The sequence below is a fragment of the Nilaparvata lugens genome, chromosome X (assembly GCF_014356525.2).
Source record: "Nilaparvata lugens isolate BPH chromosome X, ASM1435652v1, whole genome shotgun sequence".
Taxonomy (NCBI): domain Eukaryota; kingdom Metazoa; phylum Arthropoda; class Insecta; order Hemiptera; family Delphacidae; genus Nilaparvata; species Nilaparvata lugens.
This window is the reverse complement of record NC_052518.1, coordinates 77,595,564-77,607,715: the sequence shown is the minus strand read 5'-3', so window position 1 is coordinate 77,607,715 and position 12,152 is coordinate 77,595,564. Positions and strand designations below refer to the sequence as shown.

Genomic DNA, 12,152 nt, shown 5'->3' with positions numbered 1-12,152 from the left:
TGCATTGTCCAAAGTGCTAGAAAGACTCATTCATGCTCAAGTTGTAAAATTTCTAGACAACAATAGTAAGCTTCATAACTTTCAATCAGGCTTTAGAAAATTCCATTCAACTGAGACAGCTCTGCTCCGTGTCACTGATGATATAAGGTTAGCTATGGACCAAAGAAAATGCACCATCCTCACCCTATTTGATTTTTCTAAAGCATTCGATACTGTTGATCATACAGTCCTCTGAATAAGTTGGCTATTCTTGGTTTCAGTCACAACTCGTTAGTTTGCTTTAAATCCTATCTATTAGGTAGGAAACAATGTGTATCTGTCGGTGACAATAAATGTATTGTAATTCTGTTCTTAACGATATGCAAGTCACTCCTCTGAATGATAAACTACAGCAATGCCAAAATTATTGTCTACTTTTTGTCTACTCTCTCCAACGCCATGATCATATCACCCCAGCCCACATTGCTAGTTCAACATTAAAGCTTCCCGATCAAAGGCTTTTTCGAATAGTCAAGTTTGTTAGAGATATCTTGGAATACGGTAATCCGAACTATTTTAAAGATGATTTCAAATTTGTCTCTGAAAGTAGGAGGATAGATGCTTCACATACTAGAACCAGAGAAAGTACTTTAAGGATACCCAATCATCGAACTACTATTTTCACAAAATCCTTCTTAGTCAGTGCCTGTCGTGCATGGAATGCACTTCCTGTTTCTATCAGGTCCATCGAGAGCCGAGCGAGCTTCATCCTGACTTTAAAAAAACATCTTTTGGAACAAATGACTGAAACTGTCCGGCCCTAGAACGATCACATGACAACCATCCCCCACCCATCAAACAAATACAACTCTTTAAACCTGTTTTAGAATGAATTATATATATATATATATATATATATATATATATATATATATATATATTATATAAACTCATGTTTTTTTAATTATCCACTGCATACTGCTGTATATTACTGAAAGTTGATCACCCTTACTACTTTCAGCCTACTTCATTTTATTATTCAATAATTTGATCTTATCTACCTATATAATTATTTTACTCTATTATTACTCGATCAATAATTTGTATGCAGAATTGCATTTCAAACACTTTTTGTCTCTTGCAAAAATCGTCTACAACGCACTCTTGATGATATAATAGACCTTTTGTGCTAATTTTAATCCAGATAGGGACTTTGAAATGAATTTGATTGATTTTCAAGATTCCCAAAAATGTTCAAAAAAGCACTTTTTCTGTATGAAAAAAACCTGTCAAACGTGCCATTGACGGGCAACTGATGTTTAAAATTTTGAAATTATTGTAATTGATGATGAAAAATTCAGAAAAAATCATGAACATTTCTGTTCATATTATCAACATTGTCCTAAAATCTCAAATGATTCTATCCAAAATTGAATAAGTTATATCATTTTTTCAAATTGGATTCCAGTTTATGCTTGAAATCATGCAATTTATCAAATAACACACCAAGACTTTGAAATCATTTTCAAGTTTTCAATTTGAAATATGATAACCACTTTTATTATATTGATTCCAACAATTTCAAGTGTCAATCACAAGCCACTCATATGGCTTCAATTAATTATGCTCAATATAATTATGTAAATTATTCTAAAAACATGGAATCTATATTCTGCGATATTCAAATATCACACAAAATTGTATTCAAGCATGCGCAATGAAACTACTCAACTCAAAGAAAATAAACTCATTTTTATAGCTAAGAGTGGATGTGATGTGTTCGCCTTGTGATTTTTGTGATCTCTATCCATTGAATGATTGGAAGGTAAGTTACACATTTACAAATTTTTTAAAAAATATTGTCTCAATATTGTGACAAAAATTATCACAACATTGTTCAATGTGTTGTAAATGTTGGTCAATGTTGTCAAAATACTCTGACAATATCTTTATGAAACATTTAATATTTTTTTGAAAATATTATAGCAATGTTGGTAAATATTGCTAAGATATTTTGAAAAAATATTGGAAAATATTGTCACAATATTGAGACAACATTTTTTAAAAAATATTGTCTCAATATTGTGACAAAAATTATCACAACATTGTTCAATGTGTTGTAAATGTTGGTCAATGTTGTCAGAATACTCTGACAATATCTTTATGAAACCTTTAATATTTTTTGAAAATATTATAGCAATGTTGGTACATATTGCTAAGATATTTTGACAAAATATTGGAAAATATTGTCACAATATTGAGACAACATTTTTTAAAAAATATTGTCTCAATATTGTGACAAAAATTATCACAACATTGTTCAATGTGTTGTAAATGTTGGTCAATGTTGTCAAAATACTCTGACAATATCTTTATGAAACCTTCAATATTTTTCCTACGATATTTGAAAATATTGGTTGATGTTGGGAAGATATTTTCCTGAAATATTGAAATATATTAACACAATATTGATATTGAACCGAATATTTCCACAAAACATTGTGGAAAAATCATCTCATAATATTGTGAGAAAATTATTCCACAGTATTGTGAGAAAATTATTCCACAGTATTGTGAGAAAATTATTCCACAATTTTGTACAAAAATTTTTGACACTATTTTACAATATTGTGAGAACATAAGGGTACAGTTATACTATGTGCAAGCTTGCTCAAATAAGCACTTTCAAGCTAGTACCTAGTGCCAACTTACAGGTGAAATTTTTTTTTTCAAATGGATGAAACACGTTATGATGTGCTCGGAGAGAATGGTACTAACTCTGCATTATTCATGGATCATTTCTATTCTCTCTGTGCATGTCATGAGGTGTTTCTATGCATGTTACCAGATTCTGTTTTTACCTGTAAGTTTTCACTACCAGCTTGAAAGCGCTTATATGAGCAAACTTGCTCATAGTGTAACTGTACCCTCATTACACAATTTAAAAAAATATATTATAAATAGACTACATTTTTGCAATTTTGTAAATTTCAATTAATATTTTCAACAATATTGAGGTTTCAGGGATTGATTATTCAATTAAAAACCGTAATTATAATCAATTACTAATTTATTGTTTATGATATCAGTAAATTGAACATGTAGACACGTTTTATGATCTTTTCTGTCACTACTATTATATTCTTATCTATTCGAGAGGTTCATCTTCACAATCGATGTCGAATATTGTTATTGTAGCTGGTGTTGATGGCTGATTCCTGGAAAAAATGAAAATAATAAAAAAATCAGAAAGAAACTAATTCAAAGCAGAAAATATTTGATCAATTTGTTTTATTAATACTTAATGGTTATAATTGGATATGAAATCATAAACTTGTATTTTTTATTGATAGAAGTTGTAGAGAATCAGATTCTGAAGAAAACGTTGAATGGCGGTGATTGTGTTAAAGTGGCTCAAATTTCAGAAATCCCGATCGGAAGAAGACAAAATAGTCAAACCATAGCACATCTGAATCAGTGTTTAGTCTCTCTATTTTGATCATTTGATAACAATTCCTGAGTCTTGGGTAAGTTTTACACAATCATGCCAATCAACATTCCCTCCAGAATGAAGTTATAGCTAGAGTACCCAATAAAAAAATTGTTGGTTCATGAAAGACAAGGTTATTAAAAACAAGGTTATTCCGATTTGAGGAAACTGAAAGTGATGGGGAACCCGAAAAATAGTACAGATCAGAGATCCCGACTACATTTGAGATCACGACTGGCGCATTGAAAATATTAATCATATTGAGCTTTCATGGCTCATAACATCCACAAGGTTGCTTTAATAAAAAAATTATTGATCAATTGAGTTTTACATTTTTACCAATGTTTTACTAATAATATCATGTTTCTGTAATGTTGAAATCAGATCTATTTATTAGATTCAGTCCAAGTAGAAACCAAGTGAAGTGTTCTATTTTGAGAAGTGTAACAAGATTACAACATAAATGATATTATTGTCTTGCTGAAAAGACAAGTGCATGCGCACGGTACTAGAATTTCTGATCTGTAGCACTTTAAAAGGCCGGGACACATATAACCGCACCGAGCCCGTGCCGAGGTACGGCCGAGCTACGTCCGCGACACGGTGATGATAGTAGGAGAACACACATATCCGTGCGACAGCCGAGCGGCAGCAGTGTCTCAGTTCTGTAGTGCTACTGTGGTCTGATTTCTGAATGTGTTAAACTATTGTTAATAATATAACACTATTAAAGCTTGTTACTTGTGAACCTTTTGTCCCGGCCAAAAGTTTACTCTACCCACCCGATTTTCATTTCGTCCCAATATCAGGCAGTTATGGAACAACCTTCTTTTTAATAACCTTGGGTGAAAGATGCTTATTCAGGAAACAGCTCAATACAGAGTGAGTAAAAAGTTTGAAAACGGCTTGATACTTTTCATAGAGGTGATTTGATGGTCGGACGTAGGGGATCGTGCTAATATAAAAGTTCCTATACTCAATCATGACATTACAAATTTGGTCTGCTATCTTGGCTCAGTGATATTGAATCCAAGCTCTTTTTTTCGAATGGGAAGATTGTCGTGTTATACATGATTCCAATGCTGTTTTTCAAGAAAAATTGAATTGTAAGATTAATGCTTACATTTTGTCCAACTTGGATTGGGCTTGTGCAAGCCACGTAGCCGCTTTCAACTAGACCTGCTTCAATTCTGCCTTCGGCCAGCACCGGTTTGTAGCAGCTGCTGTAACAATAAAATTTATGAGAACACTAATCCTATCACACATTACTCATTACAATGCGAAAGAAAAGTATAAAGGACAAACAATGTATGAACAAAACTACTTTTTCTAGGTGGGATCGGCTGGAAAGATAAGATGAGGAGGAAGAATATTTTATAAATCATGGTTTATCATGTAATAGGCAGATTTTAGTAAAACATGAACAGGAAAGTGTTTAGAAAAACCGATAAGAAGTCTGGGTGAAATAATTTGAGAGGAAAAAGTGAATCTTCTGAGCATGTTATAAGAAAATTGTAATATTAATGTATTTCCAAAAAATATCCATTATTCAGTAATGGAATCATGCTTTTTATTATGTAGAATTAACGGTGCCCTACAATTAGTAGGCCTAACACCTTGATATTCTAGAAACTCGAAATAGAATGAAATATATTTGGATAAAAGTCCAAAGTTATCTCTAGTTTTCCATATAGTATTTCTTTATTGGAAATTGAAAGCTGGTCTTGTTATGCATGATAGGCCTATCACTTAACTTGCTACCGCAAAGCAAGTAGGCCCCGCCCTCGGAGGTTGAAATGAAGGTAACGATTCTATTCTATTCCAATACGGAATTTCAATATGAAGTGAATGGTGAGAACCTTAAATCAATAGGACAAACTGTTTCAAAGCTATGTGGAGTGTTAATCACAGACTTGTAGCTTACTACAAATCAATTGATATTTCCAATACTAATTAATGATCAGCATTATAATGACCACCTCCCAAATTGAAAAAAATCAACTTAGAGATTCAATATTGCAAATCCTGGATGGAATGCCTTCTTTTTTTATTAAATAGAATAGAATGACTTTTTCATTTTAATGACGTGGCGAAGTTTGGACAGTAATGTCCACTCAACCACGGTGTTTGTGGATGTCATGTTTAATGGCGAAATAAAGTTTTTGAGTCATACAGTGAAGTAGAATTTTCTATTCAAGTGGGATTTTGTCCGACTGATATTGATATTGCAAAATTAGAGTTGTTTAAAAAATATAAAGCAAGCTACACAGTGAACTTCAAAAGAGAAATTAGCTGAAATCTTACCAATCATAACTTCAGTTATCAGAAGGTCCTTGAAAGGTTTTTCTCTCTCTTATGGTCGTCCTTGCTTTGGATGGTGAGGAAGGGTCACCAGCTTCCCCATGATACTCATGATTGTGCGCCCTTCCGAAGCTTTATCGGCGCATGACGCGACATACGTCTCCTTTGAACAATGAAAAAAATACTTCAGTTGAAGAATAAAATCAAAGTATTCTCAAAGGGATCAAGTATGTCTGATGAATTCATAATGTAACCTTTGATTTTTTGCAATTTCCCAAAAAACTCTATTAAATAAGAGATTATGTATGTGAATCATTTTTGTTCTAAGTGCTAAGTTCGGTTCCATTTAGTGGAATTTATAGGTACGGCAAAAAAAAATATTGTACTAGGTGTTTGGATTTAGGATTGAATTCGGAAAAAATAATTTTAAAGTTAGTGATTTGAAAAGATTTTGAAACGCTGAACATTTGAAAAAAAATTATAGGCTCTGATACTCTTATACCGATGGAAATAAGAGACTAAATAATTTAGTGTCTAATTATTTATTTTTAGCTTGAACCTCCTTATTATCCCCCAGTCATACAATAGCCCACAAATTTGGGTTGGGTTATAAATTATAATTTAGCCCACAAATTTGGGTTGGGTTATAAATTATAATTTAGCCCACAAATTTGGGTTGGGTTATAAATTATAATTTAGCCCACAAATTTGGGTTGGGTTATAAATTATAATTTAGCCCACAAATTTGGGTTGGGTTATAAATTATAATTTAGCCCACAAATTTGGGTTGGGTTATAAATTATAATTTAGCCCACAAATTTGGGTTGGGTTATAAATTATAATTTAGCCCACAAATTTGGGTTGGGTTATAAATTATAATTTAGCCCACAAATTTGGGTTGGGTTATAAATTATAATTTAGCCCACAAATTTGGGTTGGGTTATAAATTATAATTTAGCCCACAAATTTGGGTTGGGTTATAAATTATAATTTAGCCCACAAATTTGGGTTGGTTATTATAATTATTTATAATTATAAATTATTTATAACCCAACCCAAATTTGTGGGCTATTTATGACTGGGGGAAAATAAGGAGGTTCAAGCTGTAGGTCATATATTACAGCTTACTATAACTATAATGTGTATTCAGGATAGGTAGAATTCAACTGGTCAACCAAAATAAATCAACTAAACCCACCCTTATAGAGAAAAGATAAAACACAAGCTACATATATAATATAATAATGTATATTATTTTCTCCAAGCTACCCTATAGTAGGCTTAATTATACTTTTATCAGTCTAACTGATTCAAACTTCCATAAATTTAGTAATATTATTGTGTACTTACATTGATGATAGAAGATCACGTGACTTCAAAACAAATAAATGCCTGGATAAAACACTGGAAACAGGAAATGTACTCTGTATTCAATACGTGATGAACTGAAACTAACCCTTGCAAGCTTGCGACTGCATTAGACAAGAAGATCAAGTCCAATAACTATATAGCAAAAGGCAAACGCAACTCAAAAAGGCGCGAAAATACTTCGACAAGGAAGGAGTGAGTTTCGAGAGAGAGAGCACGGCCGTGGACAATGGTGAAAGTTAGGCCTACATACTATTACAAAAGAAGGAGCTTGTAGGAGGGGGAGAGACTCAGACAATATACCGTACTAAAAAGTATAGCAATAGAAGACAACCAAGAATATGGCGGAACTGCCGAAAGATCTCGTTGTCCAGTGAGTGATTTATTCATTTATTGTAAAAATATCTGACTGCTAGTCGTTTTTTTCTAAAAGAAAAAAGGGATTTAATAATAAGCAGTTCGTGATGGAAAACAACATTGAAGAATTCAATAGAAGACATTTGCAGTTGAAAAGAGAACATACAGCGTAGGGATTACGGATTAGATTAGATTAGATTAGAGTTCTCTTTATTCATGCAGGCCTATGTTATGTTACAATATAATACACTGCTGGCTTATACACTAATTTAGATTGAATGGCAATATTTCTTATTATTGAACGAATTTTACAAGATATGAAGAATTAATTAATGAGAATAGAGATTGAATGCAATTTTTGAATAACGATAATTGACCGAACGCAGTGAGTTCTATGTTATAACTCGGATTTTCTTTCGTCTGTCTGTATGTAATGCATTTACGGCCAAACAAACGCGTTGATAGAATTCTATGAGATTTGGCAAGAATATTCCTTTCTTACTGCGCGTCGATGTATACACCAACTTACACCTTTGTCTCGATATGGTGTAACTAAAAACTATTTGCACTCAACTTCAAGCCACGAAATAAAATTGTAATTAAGAAAGAAATGTTATTGTTGTGATCATGCTCTGATCTGATCGAATAATAAACACCGATTCTGGTAGAAGTAAGTATTCCTGAGAAATAAGCGATTCTACTACTGAAAAACTTTCTGTACCGGAATTCTAATATCAAACCTCCATACCTACAATCTGATAATTTCATATTATAATAAGAAAACTATTTTCTTGAGCTTCGTGAAGCCAGTGATAGTTAAGCCAGTTACACACATCGATTTTTGGACGTTTGATTTTTTGCTGTCCTTATGAAATCTACCAGATTAAACGAGACTTGAAACTCTTGAATACATTATCTGTTTGCCAAGTTATGCAACTGTCGGAAAAGTATAATTATAAAATAATATCCTCCCCATAATTACGCGACCGGAATAAGATTGATACGATATCAGAGAAAGTGCAAAATGCTAAAACTAAAGAAGACTTGTAAAATGCTGTGAGACCTCAAAATTAATCTATATGGTTCAAATTAGAAAAGAGATAAAAAAACTAAATTGCCATTCATCCCCATTTAAAAGGATTCTCAACTCCGGCTACGAAATGATCTTGGCAATATAATTTCGCTTGTATTTATGCTAAAAACTAAGCACCTGAATGAAGTGAGTGAGGCGTGAGCTATTTTCTTTCTCCTTCATGTTGTGTAATGAAAAATCATGTTGTATTGTCTCTTGTGTGATAATTATATTTTACAAGCTCATTCCAAGCCTTGAAGAACCACAGATTAATCTAGAATCACTATGATTCTCAAAAATGTAGTAATACCAATGATTGAATTGACTCCTGTACAGGGGAGTATCGTTGGCATAACATTTGCTGTTCTCACAACTTTACTTGAATTGGTTCCTGAGTTTCTTTCATAGAATTCAATTCGATATCTCTAATCCATTCCAATACTAGACCATGAAAACCAATTTTCGAATCATAGTCTCAATCAGAACCTTTGGATATCGATCTTCTAGTAGTTAACAGAACCAAAATGCAAAGAGTATAAAAAACCCACCAGTCTCTGGTGGTAGGGCTGTGGTTGGGTGCAAAGTAAATTCTGTTATTATTGTAAATGGAAATAAATACGAAATATCTCCACTTTCGAGGTGAATTTCATTTCAAAGACTGGAGAGATATCGTCTATTTTTCTTTCAGTCTCCAATTTATCATAAGAGACAATACAGTAAGTTAATATTCTTTGACATTCAATATTTCGATTTCCGTTAATTGAATCAAGCGACTACAATGTAATTGAAGGTATTTAAGTGCTCTCTGATTAATATATAGATCTACTGGGTAGATTAATTGACTCAGTATGTAATAATTAATAACTTGATTGTTGAATTCTGGAAATTACTACTTATCACAATTTCCGAAAAACTACTTTATGGGTTGTGATGAAACTTATTATTTCTTATACATAGAAACATTAAAAATGAAAAACAACAGCTTTCTAAGATCCTAGATGTTGACCAATAATGCAGCTTGTGGATATAATAACTTTAACTTCAAGAAGCTTTCAGGACTGTTTTCAGAGACAAATATTGTTGAAGCGTTTGAGTTATATAAACTGTGATGAGCTTCTAGCAAATAATGTGATACAAATAAGATACTTTTTTCTCCTCTCAATACTCTCAATATTATTATGATAGTTTTTGTGATATGTTGATACACAAAATTAACGATGCATTTACTCCGCATGTGCTGGAAGTTTAGGTGTAATTGATTAATACAGTACCGTATCAATAATGAAATCAAATATTGGGCTTATCGAGAAGTAATGACAATCGTTCAAGTATTTAGTCTGAATCGTATCTGAAAATGACTCTTCAACATCAGTAGCAAGTTCTATTTGCACAAAAGAGGAAAATCTATACAGGTTTATTTCAACATGAAATTCAATAGTGTGTCGTCCAATAAAGTATGTAATGAAAACATTTGTGGTATGTTGGGTGTGCTTTGTAGATGTGAGATTCTCTAAAATTATAATTAGTAGATAACCCGTGTTCCGCAATGGCAGTCTAATTAAAAACTGGACCTACTGAAATATTCAAGAATTCAAAATAGGCCTAAAACCATCCTCGGTAAATTAAGAATAAATATGCAAAATATTTCAAGTCAATCAGCTCAGTAGTTCTGGTGTGATGATACGTCATTCGTGAATTTCCTGTCACCTACGTCTATCTATTAGCCAATATTATTTCCTTAATTAGGCTATAATTTATTATAGATAACTCTAAAACATCAACACAGACAAATTATTATCGTGATTCACATGATACGGAAGATAATTGAATGAAGATCTAGAACTTACATGTAGGCCTACATTATTTTGCTGTAAACTTACTATAATCTTGATACATAGGTACTATACATTACGATAGGAAGAGAGTTATGAGAGTTTCAGCAGCAAATCTTCCAAAAACTAGTGTCACAACCTCTTTCATCTACAAAAAGTGTTACAAAACTGTAGTGTGTTCTGTAAAATGTTATTGCCTTTCTATTATATTTGCGACACGTTTCCTACAATCAAACTTCTATATTATGCATTTATAATATTTCAAACGTTAATTCATTCTTCAGAAGTTCATATTTCTTAACATTTATTATGTTTCTATAAGAGAAACTATGGAATATTATAGAAACTTATAGAAGATTAGAAAAATCTATGCAATACAGGTATGACTCATCCAATTCAGGTATTAACGGTTGATATAAGTGAACAGTTCACTCACAACTCAGATTACGAAGTGACAGTGAACTCTATACTAAATAGGCTATGTATCGTTCATGTACTATAGCCTACTTCAAATTATGGAACAGTACTGCGATGTACTCGAAACGAAGAAGCAGTATTGGGCTACAGTTTAGAATTTAGTTTTCAGTAGGCTACCTGCCAGCAAAGACAAGAAGATTCTCAGCCAAAAATCCAGTTATATAGTGGTGTGTCTCACTCTTTTGAATTCTGATCTATTGATGCGAATTGGAATCATTGTCTACTTTTCAACTTTTTCTATCCAGAAAGGTTTAGAAGGTCCCTGCTTTGTAAATACTGCAGCTATAGTTGAATAGCTTTAGTTATACATACTAGGGATAGTGGGCAGTTGGATGAGTACTTATATATACAGGACAAAACATCTTCTCTCGCTTTCTCTATCACTTCTCTCTCTCTCCTCCCCTCTTGCTTATTCACCCGCTCTCTCTCCCGCTTACTCACTCACTCAATCTCTCACTCACTCACTCTCTCTCTCACACACACTCTCACTCTCTCTCTCTTTCTGTCTCTTTTAATTATTTTTTTTAATTAATTTTTTATACTTTGTAAAATTTGTTCAATAATTAGCATTACCGTAAATTTATGTATAAGCCAGTAAATATTGTAACATACATAAATAAATAACTCTAATCTAATCCAATCTCTCTCTTTCACTCTCTCTCTCTCTCTCTCTCTCTCTTTCTCTCTCTGACAACTATTTGCTGAAACACGGCCGATTTATGTAGTTACATCACAATATTATATTATCGTTATTTAAATTGCATTAAATCTTCATTCTCATTCATTTATTTTTCATACCTTGTCAAATTTGTTGAATAATTATCAATACTGTCATTTTAATGTAAATAAGTGTATAAGCCAGTGTATATTGTAACATACCTAAGTAAAGAACTAGATTCATTCTAATATAATCAATCTCTCTTTGTCAGTTTGTCAGCCTTGATCAACAAGGAGAATTCAAACCAAAGTCTAGACTTGTTTGACCCTTGCAATAAAAGCTAAATACCCAACAAGCCATATTCGAGCTCGACTCCAACAAGTATGTCATCCTTGAACAAGAAGGGTTTGCTGATTTCGATTCAAGTAGAAAAATTCAATGGGATTTTGATTAGACTTGAGCGATATTTACATTATCATTCAATATTGTGACAAAGTTATATTGATATTATGTAAATATCGCTAAACAATATTTACTTGGTGAATTATCCAATATTGTATTGATATTATCTGAAAATGTTGAACAATATCTACATGGTATATCATTCAATACTGTGAC

The 12,152-nt window shown here is 32.3% G+C and overlaps 1 long non-coding RNA gene across 1 annotated transcript; it reads right to left on the bottom strand.

The window, feature by feature from the left end:
• Nucleotides 1-3,031: 3,031 nt before the first annotated feature.
• On the bottom strand, nt 3,032-7,850 carry LOC120354455. Its single transcript, XR_005573041.1, has 4 exons — nt 7,121-7,850; nt 5,774-5,933; nt 4,593-4,692; nt 3,032-3,197 (listed from the first exon to the last, which is right to left on the bottom strand). It is a non-coding gene; the product is annotated as an uncharacterized LOC120354455 (long non-coding RNA).
• Between the last annotated feature and the right edge of the window lie 4,302 nt (nt 7,851-12,152).